Here is a 6887-nt window from a genome sequence, read left to right on the forward strand (position 1 = left end):
TTTATTTCCTCAACTTCACACTTACTAAATCCTTGGTGACAACAATTGGTGGCTCAATGCCATTGATAGAGGGGCATGGCATGAAGCCCAACTTGTGTTGCCTAATGGTACTTTGCTTACCGTTAATGAGGCCTTATATTCTCCTCGTTTCGATCAAACATGGTTGGGTGTTAAGGACATTCGAGCTAACAAATTTCATTATGAAACCATGGAAGAAAATGGAGTTGAATATCTTTGCATCACTTTCACTTCTTGCGGCCAAAAACACATCTTATAGAAGTTGAAAGCACTCTCCTCGGGTCTTTATAAGACAACTATCCGAACAATCGAGGAAATCCTAGTTATTTGCCTTAAGCCTAACTTGAGCACTTTTCAACTCTAGCATAACCTATCTTGGACAACCTGGAAAGGATATGCTGTATCGCATACTTCGTGCATCACATGGTTGGTTATCTATTGGGAAAAATGACATACGTGATCCAGTCGACTACACCATGTGAAGCTTGCTCGCTAGGTAAAGGCGGCAGAATCCATCCTTGACACAGTTATAAATAGCATACCACTGATAGGAGCATATTTAGGCGACTTAACTAGCTTATTCTTGTGCATTTATGCTATTATTTCTTAGTTAATGTCGCATTACAACTCAATTTCGTGTGTTTGTAGGACCTATGGGGTAAAGTATCAAGAAAGGGCATTTTGGTGCATTTTGGAGCAATTTTGGACACTATGTGGATAGCTTACATTTGGGCTAACATGGATGGACGCATTTTGACTTCAAGAGGCTAGAAATGTGATAAGAAGAGGAAGGAATAAGCTTGTCACTAGCCGTCCTACCTTGTCTCCTAGCCGTCCTAGCTTGTCACTAGCCGTCCTAGCTTGTCACTAGCCATCCTAGCTTGTCTCCTAGCCGTCCTACCTTGTCTCCTAGCCGTCCTAGCTTGTCACTAGCCGTCCTACCTTGTCTCCTAGCCGTCCTACCTTGTCACTAGCCGTCCTACCTTGTCTCCTAGCCGTCCTACCTTGTCTCCTAGCCGTCCTACCTTGTCTCCTACCTTGTCCAAGCTACACACTTGTATCCCTTAAGTGTTTCATGTATATATATCCTTGTAATCCTGAAAGGGGGATAACTCATTCACTCAATTTTCGTCCATTCATCTAGCCACACCATTCTACACATCCTAAAATCCTAGAAACACAATTCCAGCCAACACTACACCTTGCCGTGCCTATCCTCCATCCAATTCCATAATCCCTGATCCTAAAACACATCCCAACCATCCCATCCACCTTTGTGCCGTAGCAAGGAGAAAGAAGGAAGGACTCTTGGATGCTCAAGCTTCGTCGTTGGTGCATTCTAGGTGTAATTCGTTTTATGATTTCAATGTTTAATTTATTTTCCTTTCATTTTGCTATGAACATGAGTGGCTAAACCCCTATTGGTTAGGGGTGATTTCGAAGCCATAACTATGTGTGCAAGTTGATTTGATAAATTCCAGTTATGAGTTCTTGAATCGTGAATGCAATTGGCTTAACTGTGCGAGTAATAACGTATTTGTGTTTGTTAATTAGGGGTCGACACTTAATTGGCTTGCATGAATATGATGCTAGAATATAAGTTTGTTTCACATAATTGTCACACACTTATATTCACAAGTAGTGAAGGTTGCTAGTCACAATCGCGTTAAGTTCAATTCCTAGCATAAGTGTCATGATGTCATAGTCACAAGTGCTTTGTCAATGCTTATAGTTTTCATTGAACGTAATGATCTTTGATTGTATCTTTATTATGATGTCATGTAAGGAACTTTTGAAGAATGCTTTGGGTTGTCGTATGATGTCATCCAATTCAATAACACAAGGAAAACTTGAGAATTAACTAGTGATGTCACGGTTAATTTGGGGCATTGTCATTCATAATTCTATGAAGGAATAACTGGAAATCGAGTCATTTGCATACTTGTCATGTGTGGAGAAAGAACCCCTAACTAGTCCATCATCCATTAAAAACCCCAAAAACGTTTCAAAATCAGTTTTACTTTGCAATCTGTTTTCTCAACTTTAATTTCGTCCAAATCAAAACCCCCTTTACTTTGAAGTCTCAATTTAGTTAGAAATTGTTTTGGTTCATGTTTTTAAGTGTTTTGAGTCAAGTTTTCAACCAATTTCGTCCAAATTAGTGTAGGTGCTCAAAACTGCCCAGAAAGTGGTTTTTAGGCAGTTTTGAGTCTTCTAGTTGCTGTTTTGAGTTTTTGTTTTGTTTTAGTGTTTTAACTTTGGTTTTTCATTCTTTGAGTCCAAATTAGTGTTTTTAACTTTGTTTTGGAGTTCTTAGGTCAGTTTTCAAGAGTTTAGCAATCCCTCCTAATCCCCGGTTTTGAACGATCCCTACTTACATACTTTGCTACAATTATCAGAAGAGGGTTTAATTTGTGTGCTTTATATATTTCGCATCAAATTTTTGGCGCCGTTGCCGGGGATTAGCAACTTTGCTAATCCCTTGGATTGTTTTTGTTTCATTTATTTCACTTTGTTTCTAATTTTGTTTTAGTTTCTGACCTATTTTTGTTTCTTGTTTTTTAGGTACTAGTGCATGACGCGGAGTTCTCAAACTGTGCATGCACATATCTTAGACTTTAACGACGATTTTGAACGTGATTTGAGAAGAAAGAGGAGGCATCCCGAACGTAGTGAACCTAGTTCAAGTTCAGAGGCCGAATCTGAGTTTGAAGAAGTGGAAGAAGAAGTTATGGCAGCGGACAATCGGACCATTAAAGAGCTTTCGGCCTCAGGATTGGCCAATGCCGCACCATTATGTATTCAATACCCCGCGGCTGCCCAAGGCAAGACCGATGAATTCGAGTTGAAGTCAAGCTTGTTGCACCACATTCCTAAATACCATGGGCTTTCCATGGAAGATCCAAACAAGCATCTTAAAGAGTTTGAAGTAGTTTGTTCAAGCATGACTCCCGTCAATGTTGACGGAAGTATTTTGAAGATGAAAGCTTTTCCGTTCTCTTTAATGGATAAAGCTAAGGATTGGTTATACGAGTTGGCTCCTGGCACTGTCACTTCATGGGAGAGTATTAAAAGAGCGTTTTTGGAGAAGTTTTTCCCAACTTCTCGCATCATTCTTCTTCGTAAAAAAATAAGTGGAATTCAACAAGATGAAGGTGAGTCTTTTCCTGCATACTATGAACGTTTTAAATCACTTGTTGCTTCTTGTCCACAGCATCAGATGAAGGAGGAGCTACTTTTGCAATACTTCTACGAGGGCCTCCTACCATTAGAACGTCAAATGCTCGATGCCTCGGCAGGTGGAGCATTAGTGGACAAAACACCTATGGCTGCCAAGACCTTGATTTCTAATCGAGCGTTGAACGCTCAACAATACGAAGGAGTAGGCCAAAGAGGACCCCCACGGCAACATGTTCATGAGGTAAGTTCTACTTCCGACATTAATTCACAATTGGCTAATCTTACTTCTATTGTGTCTCAGTTGGCCGAGGGCATGAAGATGCAAGGACCAATTGTATGTGGCGTATGTTCTATGCATGGACATGCCTCTGAAAAATGTCCACAGTTGATTGAAAATGGTGGATGGGAAAGCGCCAATGCAATTGGGTTTCAAGGCCAAAACCAACCAAGGAACGATCCTTATTCCAACACATATAATCCCGGTTGGAGAGACCACCCAAATTTCAAATGGAGGGAGCCCCAACAATCTCAAAACCAAGGAGGCTTTAGGCAACAACCCCCTGGGTTCTTTCCCAAAACCTACGGCCCACCCCAAAATCAAGCCCAATCCGGCCCAAGTGCCTCAAGTACGTCTCTTGACAATGATGCACTTCTTAAGATACTAACTAAGTTGTCTAATGGGCAGGACGATCAAGCTAAGGCTATGCAAAACCAAGACAAAAGGGTGGATCAATTGGAGAAACAAATGGGGCAAATTGCCGAGTTTATGGGGCAGTTTCGTGAACAAGGAAAGCTCCCTAGTTCCACCGTTCCAAATCCAAAGGGAGGTTTCGAAAATGCAAAGGCCATAACCTTGAGAATTGGAAAAGAGATTGGGGCAGATCCTACACCATCACAATCAGGTCCTAAAGGTGATGAAAACTTGCAAATTGAAGAGGAAGAATCAAGCAAACCCACGGCAAAGGTGGGAGAGTCTTTGCCACAAGTTCCTAGTGCCCCAAAACTGTCTAATTCGGCTAAAAAGGGTAAGAATGTGTCAAATTCGGTTTCTACTAATGCTTTTCCTTCGAATGCTCCTTTTCCTAGTAGGTTTATGCAAACAAGGAAGGAAGAAGCTGAAAAGGACATCCTTGAGACATTTAGGAAAGTTCAAGTGAACATACCCTTGTTGGATGCAATCAAGCAAGTCCCTAGATACGCCAAGTTTTTGAAGGAGTTGTGCACCACTAGGAAGGGGATGTCGACCAAGGAAGTGGTAAAAGTAGGTGAGAATGTGTCCGCCATCTTGCAACGCAAACTACCTCCCAAATGCAAAGATCCGGGTAGTTTCACCATTCCTTGTGTCATAGGTAACACTAGATTTGAATCTGCCATGCTTGACTTAGGTGCCTCTATAAATGTTATGCCATATTCCATATATGCATCTATGAACCTAGGAGCATTGAAAAAGGATGGTGTTATCATACAATTGGCCGATAGATCTAATGCCTATCCAAAGGGAGTTTTGGAAGATGTTTTGGTGCAGGTTAATCATTTGATCTTTCCGGCGGATTTCTATATCCTTGAGATGGATGAATCGGATCATGCACCCTCGCTGCCCATTCTACTTGGAAGGCCATTCATGAAAACGGCCCGGACTAAGATTGACGTGTTTAATGGAACTTTGTCCATGGAATTTGATGGGGAAGTTGTTAATTTCAATCTTTCCGATTCTATTAAGTATCCTAGTGAAGATCATTCATGTTTCTCTATTGATACTGTTGACTCTTTGGTGCAGGGATACCTTGAAGATTTGAATGATGATATGCTTGAAAAAGTCATTACAAGTGGTGTAGAAGTCAAAACCAAGGGAGCAACATCCATGCAACCCCACGGCACAAATACACTATCCTATGCCGTGCATCCTAGTGAGGATTTTCTTGAAGTAGTTGCTGCCCTTGAGTCATCACCAATACATGATGGTAAGTTTCCTAACAAAGAGTCCATTCCCATTTTGACTAACAAGTTGCTTCCATCCATAATTCAGGCACCTATCCTTGAACTCAAACCTTTGCCAAGCCATTTGAAGTACATTTTCTTGGGAGAAAATGAGACACTGCCTGCCATCATATCATCATCCCTCACGGCACAAGAGGAGGAAAAACTCATGCATGTGTTGAAGGAGTACAAATCTGCCCTAGGATGGACATTGGCCGATATCAAAGGTATAAGCCCCACAACTTGTATGCATCACATATTTCTTGAGGAGGGGACCAAACCAACTAGAGAGGCTCAACGCCGTCTTAACCCTCCAATGATGGAAGTTGTGAAAAAGGAGATAATCAAACTTCTTGATTGTGGAGTCATTTATCCTATCTCCGATAGTCGTTGGGTTTCACCTATCCAATGTGTGCCTAAGAAATCCGGAGTGACGGTTGTGGAGAATGCCGAGAATGAGCTTGTACCCATGAGAATCCAAACCGGTTGGCGTGTATGCATCGATTATAGGAAGATAAATGCCACCACAAGGAAGGACCACTTCCCATTGCCGTTCCTAGATCAAATGTTGGAAAGGTTAGCGGGTCATTCTTTTTATTGCTTTCTTGATGGATATTCAGGTTATAATCAAATTGTCATTGCCCCGGATGATCAAGAAAAGACCACTTTTACTTGTCCCTTTGGAACATTTGCATATCGACGCATGCCATTTGGTTTGTGCAATGCCCCTGCCACGTTTCAAAGGTGTATGGTAAGCATATTTTCTGATTATGTTGAAAGGATTATTGAGATATTCATGGATGACTTTAGTGTTTTTGGTGATTCTTTTGATAAATGCTTGGATAATCTCACTTTAATCTTGAAACGTTGTGTTGAAACAAACCTTGTTTTAAATTGGGAAAAATGCCATTTTATGGTTAAACAAGGTATTGTTTTGGGTCATATAATCTCTGAAAAAGGAATTGAAGTTGATAAGTCTAAAGTAGATCTTGTACGCTACTTACCCTCTCCTACTTCGGTTAGAGAGGTTCGTTCTTTTCTTGGTCATGCAGGATTCTATAGACGATTTATCAAAGACTTTTCCAAGATTGCACAACCCCTATGCCGCCTCCTCCAAAAAGATGTGTCTTTTGAGTTCAACGAGGCATGCGAGAAGTCATTCAAGTATCTCAAAGAGCTCCTAACCACGGCACCCATCATAACTCCCCCGAATTGGTCCATTCCATTTGAATTGATGTGTGATGCCTCGGATTATGCACTTGGGGCTGTTTTGGGTCAAAGGAAAAATAAACAGTCACATGTTATTTATTATGCTTCCCGCACTTTAAATGATGCTCAATTGAATTATTCTACAACCGAAAAAGAACTCTTGGCGGTTGTATTTGCTTTAGATAAGTTTAGATCATATCTTATTGGCACTAAAGTAATTGTTTTCACTGACCATGCAGCCTTGAAGTATCTTTTCACCAAAAAGGAGGCCAAACCAAGGCTCATTCGTTGGATGCTCCTACTTCAAGAGTTCGATATTGAAATTAGGGACAAGAAAGGTTGTGAAAACGTGGTGGCTGACCACTTGAGTAGATTGGTGCGTGAAGAAGAGTCCCTCCCCATTTCTGAGACGTTTCCGGATGAACAACTTCTGTCCATTGAGGTAAGTACCCCTTGGTATGCCGATTTGGTCAATTTCTTGGTGACTAAGCAAGTTCCTAACA

This window comes from the organism of the source record quoted next, unplaced genomic scaffold (assembly GCF_019419815.1).
Source record: "Pyrus x bretschneideri cultivar Hongxiangsu unplaced genomic scaffold, Pyrus_bretschneideri_v1 Contig18, whole genome shotgun sequence".
Taxonomy (NCBI): Eukaryota; Viridiplantae; Streptophyta; class Magnoliopsida; order Rosales; family Rosaceae; genus Pyrus; species Pyrus x bretschneideri.